Raw genomic sequence first — 17,069 nt, 5'->3', positions numbered from 1 at the left:
AGTGCTGATGGGTCAGTCCCGGTTCCGAAGTACGACCCAATGTCGATCAATGGTTCATATTTGAGACGGTCTGAAGAGGGGTCAAGCTTCAATAAGGAGAAGGTAGTGGACTTCCAGCCTAAGTCCACGGATGCCGGCATGCGAGATTTAGAGGAGAGGGCTAAGTTACTTCTTACAGCCCCCTACCCGGAGAGATTGGTGCCGACGAAGAAACAGGTATCTTTCAATAAATTTGAAAATGTTGTTCGTAGTTTAAACGTACAAGTACCTTTCCTTGAATTAGTGAATCAAGTGCCCACTTACATGAAGTTTATGAAGCAATTACTGTCTAAAAAGAGGTCACTTGAAACTGTGCATACTGTCGCACTCACTCAAGAGTCATGTTCTTATTTGACACACACTGCACCCCATAAGCTAGAGGACCCAGGTAGCTTTTTCGTTCCTTGTAATATAGGTACCTTCTCTATTGAGAAGGCATTATGTGACCTAGGAGCTAGTATTAGCGTCATGCCCTTGAGTCTTGCTAGAAAGTTAAAATTAAATAGGTTTGTAGTTACGAGCATGACCGTTCAGATGGCTGATCGCTCTGCGGTCCAGCCTATAGGAGTCTTGGAGGACATCCCTGTGCAAATAGGGAAGTTTTTCTTCCCTGTAGACTTTGGGGTCCTAGATGTGCCTGAGGATGCCCACATACCTATCATCCTAGGTAGGCCATTTCGCACACCGCTTTGGTGCGATTATTGATGTTGGTTGGTACTTTGACCTTTAAGGTAGGCAAGCATTCCATTGTCTTTGCCCATACAGCTAGGAAGAAGGACCCCATGTGGCCTGTCACTTATAATACGGTTTCTGAAAAGAAATCCTATTTTGTGCTTCCTGATATGTCTGTCTCTATTCCTATTCCTGTTGTAACACCTCCGCCCTAGACTGGGAGCAAAAAGGAGGAAGAATCTGCTGTTTTAGATATTGCAGGAGCTGGTTTGGGGAAGGGCGAGGTGCCTGTAACTCCAGTTGTGAAGGAGCAAGTCGTTTCAAGAGGCGGTCTTGGATGCCTGAGCTATGGCACTGATGAGGAGCTTGAAGATGAGCCAGCCAGAGTGAGAAAGTCCGACTTGGACTTTGATGAACCGGAAGAGGTCATTGATTGGGGAGATGACAAAGCTGTTGATCCGTCAAGCTCTACGGATGCTGAACTTGAGAAAGGTGCAGCTGAGAAGATGAGCACCGTTGAGGCTACCTCTTGTAGCCAGAAGCCGACGAAGTGGGCCATACCGTGGCCATTCTTGATCAACTACTAGTTGATCACGCGCTATATCAAAAACTTCATATTATTGCTTTTAAACTATTTTATTGCTTTTGTGTGCGCGAGACTTCGCATTTAATTATTTTGTTTAGGATTTTTAAGTACTTTAGACTTTACTTTGGGTTTTGCGCAATTTTGGACGCGTATTATTGTGCACATGCAGGTTTTTAGACCTCATTAGCTCAAGTTATTGAGCAAATACGAATAAATCAGAAGTTACATCATTATTTTTGGTCGATCGACTGACCTGTATAGTCGATCAACGGGCCGCATACGCTCCCTGATTCCGGAGCTTCATTTCTGTTCACTGGTCGATCGACTGGGCTAGGTGGTCGATCGACCGCCCTGGACTGCTGTACCTATTCACGACCTCTCCCCTGCTGTGTTTGGTCGATTTGCGGAATTGAGGGAGTTTTCTACTCCACTTTACCTTCCGTCATATTATTTATTTCTTCTATTTTCTCAATTGTGCACATAATACCGCTTCAAAATTGTTTTCTCGGACTTATGCGTGGTCCTTTTGTCTTTTAAGGTACTTTTTGGTAGCACTGCTAGCCACTAAAACCTCCTAGCTCACGCTGGTTTGGGGAGGTTTCCTTTTGCTGCGCTTAAAGTCTTGTGAGTTCCCAAGTTTTACTTCTTGTCGTATTTATTTATTTTCTCGCAAATTCCCGTTTCTCTTTTCCTTATTACATGATTTTGCACAATGGGGACATTGTGCGATTTGGTTTGGGGAAGGGTTTTGCGTCGCATATCATTTGCTTGCATTCACGTTTACATTTCAGTTTGCATTGTTTATTTAATTTATCTTATGTATAAAGAAATTTCCAAAAAAAATTGAAAAATTTCATCAAAATTCAAAATTTGCATGTTTATTTTAGCATTTAGTCGAGTCGGAACGGTAGTATTTCAATGATGACATTGCAATTTCACCTGTTTATGCCTAAGCCTTGCTAATTGACATGTTATTAGTAGAATCGTATAAGTGCATATCTACGAGTTTTCGTTAATTATTTGCTGAACTTGAGACTTGACTTAGAATTTTGGCAAGCTACATCATATTTTCTAAGGTTTAGAGCCTATAACTGGTGACATGTATGACCAGTTTATCTAGGATGTGAGTAGTACTCCTTATGAGACATGTTACATTAATGTGCATAAATATGAACTTGATCTGCTTAATACCTGTATGCATTCGGTTTGTGGTTTGTTGACACATGTGGTAGAGGTTTCTCTTTATTCATTTTGCCCAATAAGCTTCACACTGCCAAAACAGCCTTTTTGTCCAATTACTACATCCTACATTTAGCCTGCCCTTGTCAAGCTAGTAGTCTATGTTCTTGGGATTGTTACTCGGTTTTTGGTAGCATTTGCTCTTATTGAGATTTTGTGGGATAAAAAGAATGAAGGAGGAAAGAAGTTCAAAGAAAAGGAAAAAGAAAGAAAGAAAAAATGATTCGAAAAAGAGAAAAAAGAGTTCTCAGATCTTTAACCCTTGATCGATCGACCACTATATCAAGTCGATCGACTGGGTTCCGAAGGAATCAATTCGCATAATTCAAAATCCTTATCTTATGGCGATTTTTGCTCCCATGTTGCATTAGTATCTTATGGGGAGTTGGTTGATTACTTTTATGATGGAGATTGTGAGTTTTGTGCTTGCTATAGCACCGTATCGATTGAATTTTGAGCAAGAAGAAGGATGTTGTCATATGGTTCCGTTTTGGTACTAGCTTGATCACCTGTACCTCCACTTTCCCGTAAATGTTTTGCCTCTTCTTACCCATACCTCACATTATCCATATTTACCTCGGCATGTGTCATGGTCATTTGTTGGTTGGAATGCATATGTACGGTCATAGAGATTACTTTCATTAAAGATTGCAGGCATGTTCTTATAGGTCGTAGTTAGGTGAGAGTCTCTACAAAATGAATTCTTTCTATCCTTTTATATATTCACCTTTGCTTATGAGTGATTTGAGCGACCCGTGAGAGTTCAATTTGATAAGTCTCTCTGATTAACGGTTGTGAGTTCTTAACGACTTTATAACTCGTTTGCATGATTCACATTGCTAATTGATTGTTGGTTATTGCATTAAATTGTTTTAGGCTTGACAGTTTGCATTTCGCTCTGAGATTGAACTCGTTCCATTAGGTAATTAGATCGAGTCTAGTTCTTGCTTGGGGACAAGCAAGGGTTTGGTTTGGGGAAGTTTGATGCGTGTCTTTTATATGATGTTTTACATCCTGTTTTACACGCATTTCAGAGCTCATTTTAGTAGTTTATGCTACTATTCTCCCTATTTCCGTCTACTTTCGTGTTTTTGTACATTATTGCGAAAATGTGAAGAATTCAACGGAAATTGAGCTAAATCTGTCCCGAGTATCCGCATTGCATTTGACGTGAAGAATTCACTTAAGGAACGAGCTTGGTGCGCGTTTCAAGGCCCAAAAGACAAATCCACGAGATTATAGAAGCCAACTATCAGCTACTTTGGTCGATCGACCACTGCCTTCAGTCGATCAACCAACCTGCGGGTTCGAGCTCTTTGTTCAGCTTCGAGGCGATCGATCGACCGCCATGCTTGGTCGATCGACCAAGACGCTAATCAGACGTGAATAAGAAGATCGAGGAAAAGCAAGCCCATTGTGTTCAGGTTTTGATAATAAGTATTACGTATATTTTCTATATAACGTAACCTAGAACATTCAGAAAAGGAGGAAGTTCTTATTCAGTTTTCAATTCCGTTTAGTTTGAGTTTATTAATTAGGGTTCGAGGATTACTTCGGTATTGAATACAATTCGCTGTTGCATTCGGCTTTGTTCTTTTCCTTCGCAATTCACACGGTATTATCTGGTTTTATTCAGTTATTTTGCATTCATTCGTAGTTGTAGAATTGCTAGATCAGTTTCCCCAAAGCCGAATTGCCGTCTTATGCTAATTGTTTATTTTACCGCATTAATCATGAATTCTGTAGTTTATTTAGCCAATTTTATTGTTGCCTTTAATTTCAGTATGAGTAGCTAAATTGCTTGTGCTATGATGTAGGGGAACTATAGGATTAGGCGGCGTAGAATTAACATGGATTGAAATCGCGTGTCAGTCGATCGACCGCCATACCTGGTCGATCGACTGGCCACGTGAGGTTTTACCTTCGTTTTAATTGTTTTAATTCTTTATTCGACGAATCGAGTGCACACGACTAGTTGAATGTTTAGGATGTGACTGACCCATTAGATCGAGAGATAGGGACAGTTGTTAGATCACCAATTAAAATGACTAAACTATGCCGAGATCGAAAGATAGGTAAAGTTTAGATTATTAGTCACTTTTCAGGACGAGAGTCAGTATTAGTGATAATAGGGACTTATAGTGAGATCGAAAGATGCTATCTGTAAAGAGTGGACCGAGAGGACCTCTTGTTTTCCCGCCTCACGTGTTTGATTTAGACTGACTTAGTTTGCTGCCGCCGAAACTATAGTGAACCGACCATCCTAGTACCCTTCTTTATATTTGGTTTAATATATTTCTTTAGTTTAATTTTTATTGTTATTAGCTATTGACCAAATCAAACCAACCCCCACTCTTGTTACCTTAGTCTAAATTTAGACAACTTTTAATTACATTCGCCTCCTTGTGGTTCGACCCTGTTACCACTAGCCTAGGTTAGTTTTAATAGGAATTATAAATATTATTTTTGGTGCTCACAACGACGGGTATCAGACAACATCAAATACTTTCTTTTCATGCACACATATGGAGGTAAGTTATAAATAGCCAACACTACTGGCCAAGTACTATGTTGGCTACTCATGTTTCCGTGTGGGTTCATTCCATTAGTGGACAGCGCTAGACGTAAGTTTCTAGGTTCATTGCCGAACTCGGGATACTTAGCGTCGAACGATTTCCATTGCATACCATCTGCCGAGTGTCTTAGCTTTCCATCATTTATTCTTCCTATTTCATGCCAAGTTAACATTTTTGAATCATCGGGATTCGCATAAATCCTTATGACTCTTGGTATCAATGGAAAATACCACAACACCTTAGTCGGGATCCCTTCCTTATCCTTATAACGCCACAACAAACATTTAGGGCAATTGGTTAAGTTTTGATATAATTTCCGATACAATATGCAATCATTTGGACATGTATGTATTTTCTCATATTTCATGCCCACTCCTCTTATTAGTTTTTTCGCCTCATATGTCTTAACAGGTAGAACATTACCATCAGGAAGCAACTCCTTTATCAAGGCTAAAAAACTAGTGAAACACGTGTCACTCACCCCATTTGCCCCCTTGATATTATACAACTTCACCACAGCCGACATTTTTGTGAACTTACAACCAGGATACAGAGGTGCTTCAGACTCACACAACTTCTCATACATGTTGTTAAGGTCATCCCAATTACTAGTGTCATCACCTACATCTTCAAAAGCAATCGACTCATCATCATTCTCTTCATTATCTATAGACCCAACATTCAACTTCTCTACTTCCAATTCTTCCAACTCAAAAAACTCGGCAAACTCAGGATCATCAGTTAGCCTTTCGTGTACCTCAACATCATCTTCTTCAGAATTATTCTCTTCCTCTAATGATTCCCCATGAAAAATCCAACGTGTATAGGTTTGACTAAATCTCCACTTTTCTAGGTGTATTTTAACGTCCGGAAAAGCCATATAGCTAATATTACCACATCTTTCACAAGGACATGCAATACTAGAAGAACCTTTCAAATTGTTCGAAACGAATTCATAAAATTCAGCTAAACCATCCTTGTAGGTGCGGTCACTCATATTTGCATCAATCATCCAAGTTCGAGTCATTATTCTACATTCGTAATAATAGGCAACTAATTCAGAAAATACAATAATAAGCAAACAAATAAACGAAATTCAGGAAAGCAATTAAGCTAAATTATCAACAAATTAGATAATAACCCAAAAAATCCTATATCTATAAGCGTTGCTAAGAAACATATATATACCTGATTGATAAACACGATGAGGGAGAGAAGACGTTGATAACAGTGACGGAGATGAAGACAGAGAGACGATCAGGGAGGAATGGAGGATGATATAGTAACAGTATTAGCTTGTGTTTGTGTTTTGTAGCGTATAGCAGAATAAAGCAATCTGTTGTTTTTAAGATCTTGATAACATTAATAACAACGGTTATTTAGTCTACAACCGTTGTAAAAAAGTATTAAAAACGGGTTCTAAACAAACCGTTGTAATTCATTTTCACTAATTTTGCGCCAAATTATTAACAACGGTTAAAATGTAACCGTTGTTATTAGTTTTTATATTAACAACGGTTTTTCAAGTATGACCCGTTGTTAAAACCAATAACAACGGTTAACGACACAGAACCGTTGTAATTAAGTTTGGTAAAATTCGCGGCATCAATTCTAAAACGTGTTTTGATGATTTTCGTGAATAAGCGTTGTTAAAGGGCCGTTGTAGTTGCCTGTATTTGTAGTAGTGAATGCAAGTGCTCATGATATGATATGCAAACAATTGAGCTATACAAGATTCTTACCATCTCAGACACGAGGCTGAGGAAACCAATAGTATAATTCATCTCAGACACGAGCTGAGGTAGTCAATAATCAAATCATCTCAGTCACGAGCTGAGGTAGTCATAAATCAAATCATCTCAATACAACCAACCAACAATCATATATCATCCCTCACAATTCCAAATAATTCAACCAATACAATCAGATAATATCATTCAAGTAAACATTAAAGTGATTGAGTAGCTATCCTACCTTAATAGCAAATTTTCAACTGAGCAGCTCAACAAGAATCCGAATAACAAAGCACGCGAATCCAAGTAATAATAATATTACCGTCTCACAAGGTCGACACCTAAATAAATAATAATAACAATTACAATTAACTAATAAATATCCAATTAGCATCTAATTATAATGCATTACGTAATAAAATAAATAATTAATTAATTATAATATTCCGTAATTAATTTAATTAGGTCCCGTCTTAACCCAAGTCAAAACCCGTCACCTAGCAATGTAGTAATAATAATAATTACAACGATATTCAAATAACATTATGACTCGTAAAAACCCGTCACAAGATTCGAACCACTACCCTCTCACCCGTGTTCCCTCATTTGCACCTGACATCAACCCATCATAACAGGCCGTGGCAGCCACCCCTGCCACGCCTGTCACCACCACGCCCTGGTCAGACCACCGAGCCCACCACCAACAGCTACACTCCTCAATTCCCCTTCCTCAACCGACACAACCACAACCACAACACCTAACAACAACACCGAAAACCCGCTTTTCTTCTTTACCAGCCTCGACATAGGCATAGCCACCACCAGGCCCACCACCGTGGTCATCCTCCTGACCCACGGTGTGGTCCAGTGGCCCTACATAGCTGGGTCGAACCCGGTGTCAAAGTTGCGTCCTCCTTTACCTGCAAAACAGATCGACAACAACAATAACCAAAACAACCATCCTGCTAACAGTAGCCACCACGCTCCACTTGTAACACCCCGGCCCAAACCTAGGGTCAGGAGCGGTCACTCACAGTAGCTTGCCGGGCTGTGTACATGGCCTACAGATCAACACGGGTCCTTTATAGCGCATTTTGTCCTCACTAATGCGCATCCCGGGAACCTTTCCAGGAGGTCACCCATCCTGAGACTACTCCCGGCCAAGCACGCTTAACTGTGGAGTTCTTTTGCATGGATGACCATAAAAGAAAGTGCACTTTGTTGATATGAGTAGTACTTCCAATCCCTTTAAGCACTAGTCAGACTTTAAGCCTATCAATAGACCTCTTCAAGGGATTACCCCACCCGAATAACGTCTTCGGTTCAGTGGAGTAATACACACCCCCACTTGAAGAACGCAACGTCCTCATTGCGCCTGACAGCATCTGACCACAACCGAGCTAAACCCAGAATCATCCCTCGCTAGGTTGGTGACCCGGGTACTCCAAACCACAGGCTCACCAGACGGTCGCAGAGTTGCTCTGATACCACTTGTAACATCCCGGCCCAAACCTAGGGTCGGGAGTGGTCACTCACAGTAGCTTGCCGGGCTGTGTACATGGTTCACAGATCAACACTGATCCTTTATAGCGCATTTTATCCTCGCTAATGCGCATCCCGAGAACCTTCCCAGGAGGTCACCCATCCTAAGACTACTCCCAGCCAAGCACGCTTAACTGTGGAGTTCTTTTGCATGGATGACCATAAAAGAAAGTGCACTTTGTTGATATGAGTAGTACTTCCAATCCCTTTAAGCACTAGTCAGACTTTAAGCCTATCAATGGACCTCTTCAAGGGAGTACCCCACCCGAATAACGTCTTCGGTTCAGTGGAGTATTACACCACCACAAGAACCACCCTAGACCTACCCATAACCACCCTAGACAACCACCACCACCCCTTAGTTGGTTGAGTTAGATATACGGGCCAAAAATTGGTGTAAAGATCTCGACTAACCAACAATAAACCACATGACACCACCTGCAAAAACGACCACCACGACCCACTGCCACTCTGACCTCCACCAATAATGCCACCAATATGACCCCCATACTCCACCCTAACCCTACTCAGAACCTGGTTGGGTCGAGACTGTCAAGGGTTCGGGTTTGAAGGGTCTCTTTGATCGGTCCAAATAATAATAATACAACAACTATAATTCAATTCAAGTCCTAATTTATGACACGGTCAACGGGGTGGTCAACGTCGGACCAGGTCGGGCCAATGGTCAAGGTCGGGTCTTGGGTCGAGTCAACATATTATTTTAATAATATAATTATAAGAAAGATTTTATGAGACGGTTACCTTAAGACGGTTGTAAGATAGATGTAAAGCTCCCTTTTTCTTCTTATTTCTCTCTTTTACTTTTAATTGTGATTTTGTGAATACAAGTGAACCAAAGAATAGCTAGAGGGTCCTATTTATACTAGTAAAAGGTAGGTGGAAGACCCTTCTAGGCTCTTTCCTAATCTTATTATGTCACTAGGTAGTATCCCGCGCTTCACGCGGCCTGTTTTAAAATTTAATTATTATAATTGAAGAAAAATAAAATAATTTATATATGAACTTTAGTATTTTAACTTATAAATAAAACTATATTAATTTTTCTCAAATTTAATTTTTTTAGGTTTAACTTCAATGTTTTAAAATAAATACATACAATTTTAATTAAAACTAATAAGTGATAATTAATTATGCATGATCAATGTTTTATAAATTATTTTGTGACTGATCAAGTATCATATTATTTAAAATAAAATTTATTCGAATAATGCAAGAATCAATATTAAGTTCTCAAATTATATCATTTCACGATACGTTATGTTCCAAATCAATTAATATTTGTTCAAAATGATGTGAATATAATTTTATGTAATTTTTCATTTTTTATGTATAACGTGTGATATTTATGTATCAAATATATAAAGTTTAAAGTCAACTTATTCAGATGTTTTGATTGTGTCATGCATGTGTTGTGTGTCAAACATATCTATAAGAATTGTACCTTTTGCATTTTTTAAACAACTATATATAAATGATTTTTAAGATTTTACTTTTAAATAAAATAGGTTAAACTTTCTCAAATATTATTTTTTAAGGTTTAACTTCAAAGTATTTAAAAGATAACATATAAAATATTTAATTAAAAGTAATATTTAGCTAGTCAGAATCAATATTTATACTTGATGTATACATATTTTAATTGAAGATATTAAAGAAAAATGTAACGTTTTTTCTACTTTTTTATGTCGTTTATAAAACTATATTATTTAATAAACATTACCTTTGTTTTTATTATTCAAATGTATTCGCGATCACTATGTACATACATACTCGTACACATACTCGTTATCATACTATTTAAACCTATCAAAATCTCATATGTATTTAATTTCTCGTAATATCATTTTTTTTCATTCCCTCATAAAAACTTATCTCTTAGTAGTTTTCGTTAAGTTATGTTTTTGAGAAATACAATGACTCTTCCAAATATATTTTTCTTTTGATTTAATGGTCTAAGTTTTATAACTTTCTCAAAATGTCTTTTTACGTAAACATAAAACATTATGAGACACTCACTTTAATCATCTCTATAAATCAAAATATTTCAATAAATATAAATGAAAATTATACTCAATTTGAAGCATTTTTCGTAATGAATGTAATTATTTACATTTTAGAATTTTTATCAAAATAATTTTTAATAAATTTAGAATCAAATCACCGTAATTATTTAATGTAATTTTATAATAAAATTTATTAAACTATAATTAATATTTTGCTGAGATTTATACAGCATTTATAAAATCACCGTATCCACAGCGCTTTAATCCAGATTTATATATATATATATATATATATATATATATATATATATATATATATATATATATATATATATATATATATAGAGAGAGAGAGAGAGAGAGAGAGAGAGAGAGAGAGAGAGAGAGAAGGGTTCTTATAAGTCCTTGATACCATATAAGGCCCTAAGTCCTTATAAGAACCCTTGGATGAAGGGATTGAAGGGATGAGATAAGGAGAGAGGGGGACGTTTTTTAGAGCAAAAAAAAAAGGAAATGGTTGTTGTATGAAAGAGGGGCCACTGCCACTATTTTCTGTCCTTGTTTTGGTACAAATCCCACATACAAAAGGATTAAACAAACACAAATATATCAGTTTGCATGCTTTCCCTCTTCATTCACCATTCAAAACCTCTCACACAAGCAAAACCCATAAAAATCACCATACAAATTCACCTAAATCCTGTAAAATCCAATATAAATCATCAAAAAAGGAAGAGAAATTTTATTCCAACTGTAAAACTACTTCTTTGATCATTAGATAAATAAATTGTTATCAAATAAAGTACTTCATTGTTCATCTGTTAAAATTCATTCGCTTTGTTGAAGATCAAAATATTGTTATTGTTCATTAGAGAAAGACGATCAAAATGACGGTGAGTCTTTGTGAAATGGATCATATGCAGATTGAAGTTGTCATCGATGGTGAGTTGTTTGTTTTCGTATTTGTGTCTACGTTATTATTGTAGCTTGATGTTCAAGAATATTTGATGTTCGCTATAGGTAATTTTGGATTGATGTTCATTATTGTAGTTTGCAGTTATTTCATTTGTGTTCATCATTGTTCATTAGATTTGTTTTTTCATTTTGTTCATGGTAAAAAATGATGGCAAACTTCAGTGGGTTTATGTAAAAAAGCGTGACACGTATATGTATATCTTCAATAATACGGTGTACTCATGCAGTGCTTATATTCATCGTGTTATAACTCCCTTTGGTTTTTTGTAAAACTCTTTGACAATTTCTTTTGACTTAGGTAATAGAGTAATTCTAACCGGATTTTTTGCGTAAAAACTCTTACTAAACAACCAATTTTGATATAGTTATTCATGTAATTGCTTAAGTTATACATTCATTAAGTGAAGTTATAGGATGTGGAGGGTTGCACATTATATGCCTAGAGTCATACAGTCTGTGCCTAGAGTTATACATTATATGACTAGAGTTATACATTGTCTGACCAGAGTTATACAAATTTTGTACAGGAGTTAAACACCACATGACTGCAGTTATGAAAAGAGGCCAAATTTAGTAGGCAGCTATGAGTTATACAAACAATCTCAAGATTTATACAAATTATGTACAAGAGTTATACAACACTTGACTGCAGTTATGAAAAAGGCAAAATTTATTAGACAGTTATGAGTTTAACAAAAATTAACAAGAGTTATACAAATTGTGTACAAGAGTTGTACACTATGTGAAGTACAGTCATCCATACATGGGCAAGGGTCATACATTGTATGACTAGAGTTATACATTCTGAAACTAAAGTAATACAGTCTACAATGTATAACTCTAGTCATATAATGTATAACTCTTAGCATATACAGATTGTGTCTAGAGTTATACATTAAATGCCTAGAGTTATACATTGTATGACTAGAGTTATACATTATATGCTAAGAGTTATACAAACTGTCACTAGAGTTATACATTGTATGACTAGAGTTATACAAACTGTCACTAGAGTTATACATTGTATGACTAGAGTTATACAGACTGTGACTAGAGTTATACATTGTATGACTAGAGTTATACAAACTGTGTATAGAGTTATACATTGTATAACTAGAGTTATACAGACTGTCCCTAGAATTATACATTGTACGACTAGAGTTATACAGACTGTGACTAGAGTTATACATTGTATGACTAGAGTTATCTGTTGTGACTAGAGTTATACAGTTTGTGCATAGAGTTATACATTGTATGACTAGAGTTATACAGTATCTACCTAGAGTTATACATCGAAGTACTAGAGTTATACAGAGTGTGACTCTAGTTATACATAATATGGTAAGAGTTATACATTATATACCCAAAGTTATACAGTTTGTGCCCAGAGTTATACAGTCTGTGCATAGAGTTATACAAAGATATATGCGTAGAGTTATGTATTTCTTAATCATTTCATGGATGTTTGATTCTCGCTCGGATGGTCGTAAGGCGTGAAACGAGTATTGTAAGCATTTGGCAGCATTTAGCGTGGAGTTTACACCTTGTGTAGGGCAACAATTTTTGAAATCGACGAGGCGGTGACATTCTATAAAGTTTATGCATTGGCGTCCGGGTTTGATGTTCGGAAGTACACGACGAAAAAATGGCGCGACGGTGAAATCAAGTCGAAGTTCTTTGGTTTGCAACGAGAGAGGATTCACATATGTCCCAAAAGGAGAGGCGATAATTAAAAAAAATGAGACCGGGATTAGGGAAGAAGAAATGCAATCGGGAAAAAGAACTGCGAACCGGAGGAAATATACGATCAAGAGGGTAGGGTGTAAAGCACATGTCAGGCTATTTATGAAGAATGGAGTACTAGTAATTGACCGATTCCACATGGGGCATAATCACGAGCTTGTATCGAGTGAGGATCGTCAGTTTCAAAAGATGTCGCGGAACATACAAGATTTTTACAAGTACTTGATAATGTACAACTCAAGGGTTAGTTTAATATTAATCAAATCTCCACTAATTGAATGGCAAACTTCTAAAGTTATACACCGAGATGATAGAGTTATGTAAACCTAAGAGTTATAAATAATAAGAAGTTGCACAATCAATGAATGGAGTTATGCATATGTTTCATGAAGCTATAAGAAAAGCTGAAAGAGTTATAGTTGAGGAATTCTTGGTTATTAATCAGCACTGATCAGGATTTGTTGTCCACTTTTGAGTTGAGGATAGGAGCAACTAGGACGTACAACATGTGTAAGGAGTTCGTAAACGGGTTCGAGAACATTGGTGCATCCTTAACTGATTTTAAGAACTTCCACCGAGATGTGAAGTGCTTCATTCATAAACGGGACGGTCAATTGTTCATTGACCGGTTCAAGAATATGGCACAAAATAGGCAGGGGTTTTATTTTGATTATGAAGTTAACAAGGATAACGACCTTGAAGGGCAATATGTGTAACCGCTAGAAGGAATTACTCCGTTTTTGGAGATGCAGTGTCGTATGACCCAACATACTCAACAAAAAAGTACGATATGATTTTCACGCCATTCACTGGCATAGATCACCATAAGCGGTCAGTGACATTCTGTGGAGCATTGATTGCCCATGAAGACCATGAATCCTTCCAGTGGGTTTTCAACAGGTTTTTGAATGCTATGGGTGGAAAGGAACCCAAGTACATTATCACAGATCAGGATGCGGGCATTATTAAGGCCGTACCCCTTGCCTTCAAGACTGCACGCCACCGATTTTGCATGTGGCATATAATGAACAAGGTGCCATCGAAATTCAGGGTGACAAGGGAGGATTATAAGGAATTCATTGAGAAATTGAACAACATTATATGGGACGACAACCTAGAAGCAGACGCCTTTGACTGTAGGTGGGCAGAAATAATGGAAGCGCATGGTCTTGTGAACGAAGAGTGGTTTACAGAAGCGTACGATAAAAGGAGCCAATGGGTGATGGCATATTACAGGGACTTGAACATGGGTGGTGTAATGAGGATAACCCAGAGATCAAAGAGCAGTAATAGTTTTTTTAAGAAGTTCGACCAGAAGTAAGGTACGTTAGTGGAGTTTTGGATGCGTTTTGAAAGCGCTATGGACCATCAACGGCATACGCAGAAGAGACTTGACCATGAAAACCGACACTCAACACCGGCAACGGGGACGCATTTACCCATAGAGGAATATGCGTCAAATGTTTATACTCGTGAGGTATTCAAGGAATTCCAACTAGAGGTCATTTGCTCAATCGATATATGTAAGACCGGGGGTTATGCTGAAGTCGATGGAGTTGAAGTGACTGTCGTAAAGGATTCAATCAGACAGAAAAGTTTCAACGTAGAGTACAACCCAGGTAACAACATTTTGGCATAAACTTTATGTGGTAGTTGACTGGAGTTGCTAGATATAGTGCCAAAGTTACATTGTCTGAGCATAGAAGTTATACAATTGTTCAGTGAACTGCAGTTATCTGCTGTATAAATCTGACAACATTTTGAATAACTTAAGTTTTCTGAATGTATAACTCTTCTTATTATATGCATAACTCTACTTGCAGAATGTATAACTCTTGTTGCCATATGTATAACTCTACTTTCAGAATAACATTAGAAGTTATTCAATTTTTCACTGAACTGTTGTCATTTGTAGTATAACTCTGATTATATTTTGAGTAACTTTAACTTTCAGAATGTATAAATCTTGTTGGCATATGTATAACTCTACTTTCAGAATAACATTAGAACTTATTCAAGTTTTAACTGAACTGCAGCTATTTGTAGTATAACTATGATTAGAGTTTGAATAACTTTAGCTTTCAGAATGTATAACTCTTGTTGCCATATGTATAACTCTACGTTGATAATGTTTAACTCTTATTATTATATGTATAAGACTACTAACGGCATAATTTAATTTGATTACAGGGACACAGGCTACACGGTGCAGCTGTATGATGTTTGAAAGGATGGGATTTCTGTGCCGACATATAGTATGGATTTTGTCGGCTAACGGCAAGAAGACAATTCCAGTTGATTACGTTTCTACAAGATGGAGAAAGGATGCATTGCAATTCAGATTATCAGAATGTGATGGTGAACAAATGGAAACAAATAGTAGCGCTGATGCAAAAGAAGTTGCGATGGTGAAGTTGTGGTCAGAAGTTCATGCAACCATTGGTTTACTTCGTGGCACGAGTGTGACTGAAGTTGTGAACTTAAGCTCGTTAATTAGAGAGTTCAAGGAGAACCTTTTACCGTACAAGAAGGATTTAACAAAGCAGCAGGAATTTGAGCAAATCCTTGGTTGTCCCGCCAGTGACGAGGTAACAATACTTCCACCAAAACAATCGAAAAACAAAGGCAACGGTAAAAGAATGGTGTCAGCTAAGGCTAAAGCCATTACCTTGGCTTGTTAGCCAAAGCGCATGTGTAATAACTATAAACAAATGGCACACCACGATAAACGGAACTGCCCTAACCCATTCTCTGAGCATCCACCGTCTTCACCAGCATCTGAAGAAGAAGAAGAAGAAGAAGAAGAAGAAGAAGAATAAGAAGAAGAAAAAGAAGAAGAAGAAGAAGAAGACGAAGAAGAAGAATAGAGAAACTTAACATGCTGTAGTAGTAGGCAGTAGAAAAATACCTCCGTCTCAACAAACTATTTACAATCTTTTTTTTCTTTAAAAGGTAAAAAATCTGGTGAGACGGAAGGGGTATTTAATAGCTAGCTTTTGTCTATTTTGAAGGGGGATTGCACCTTCCAGATTGTATAACTTCAGTAATATGGTGTGTGAAATTTCAAGCTAATGTTGTATAACTCTTTTACACAATTTTGATGACTTCTGTTCATGGCAAAATATCCAATATTTAAAAGTGGCTTTAAGAACGAATTATAATTTCAGTGGCTTTAAGTAAAACTCTTACCCATATATGGATAAATGTACTTCACAGAGTGTATAACTCTTGTACACAATTTGTATAACTCTTGTTATTTTTTGTAAAACTCATAACTGTCTAATATAATTTGCCTTTTACATAACTGCAGTCATATGTTGTATAACTCTTGATATTTTTTGTATATCTCTTAGCTGTCTAATCAATTTTGCCTTTTTTTCATAACTGCAGTCATGTGTTGTATAACTCCTGTATAGTATTTTTATAACTTTACTTCACAGAGTGTATAACTCTAATACTTATCTGTAAAACTTGGATTTTAATTAGTATAACTCTTGTACACAGTTTGTATAACTCTTGATATTTTTTGTATAACTCTTAGCTGTCTAATCAATTTTGCCTTTTTTTCATAACTGCATGAGTCATGTGTTGTATAACTCTGTACAAAATTTGTATAACTTTACTTCACAAGAGTGTATAACTCTAATACTTAACTGTAAAACTTGGATTTTAATTATGACTGACCAAGATGATATAGTAACAATCTATTCCAAAAAGGTGTCTAAGTTGTTAAGGAGTTTCTTGACAACATACTAGAGTTGCAAAAAAAGAGAATACAGAATCAAAGGAAATACATTCTATTTTTTCGCAGGTTTTTTATCTGCTCTCCGTTGCTTTTAAACGGCTTCTACTTGCTTCAGGATCTGTAATTTCTCGCCAATGAAACCATTGACCTTGGACAGAACTCCTTCCCCGATGATGTTCATGTCAGCTAGGACAA

This window comes from Silene latifolia, chromosome Y (genome assembly GCF_048544455.1).
Source record: "Silene latifolia isolate original U9 population chromosome Y, ASM4854445v1, whole genome shotgun sequence".
Lineage (NCBI taxonomy): Eukaryota > Viridiplantae > Streptophyta > Magnoliopsida > Caryophyllales > Caryophyllaceae > Silene > Silene latifolia.
The sequence above is the reverse complement of the archived record's forward strand: the minus strand, read 5'-3'. Positions refer to the sequence as shown.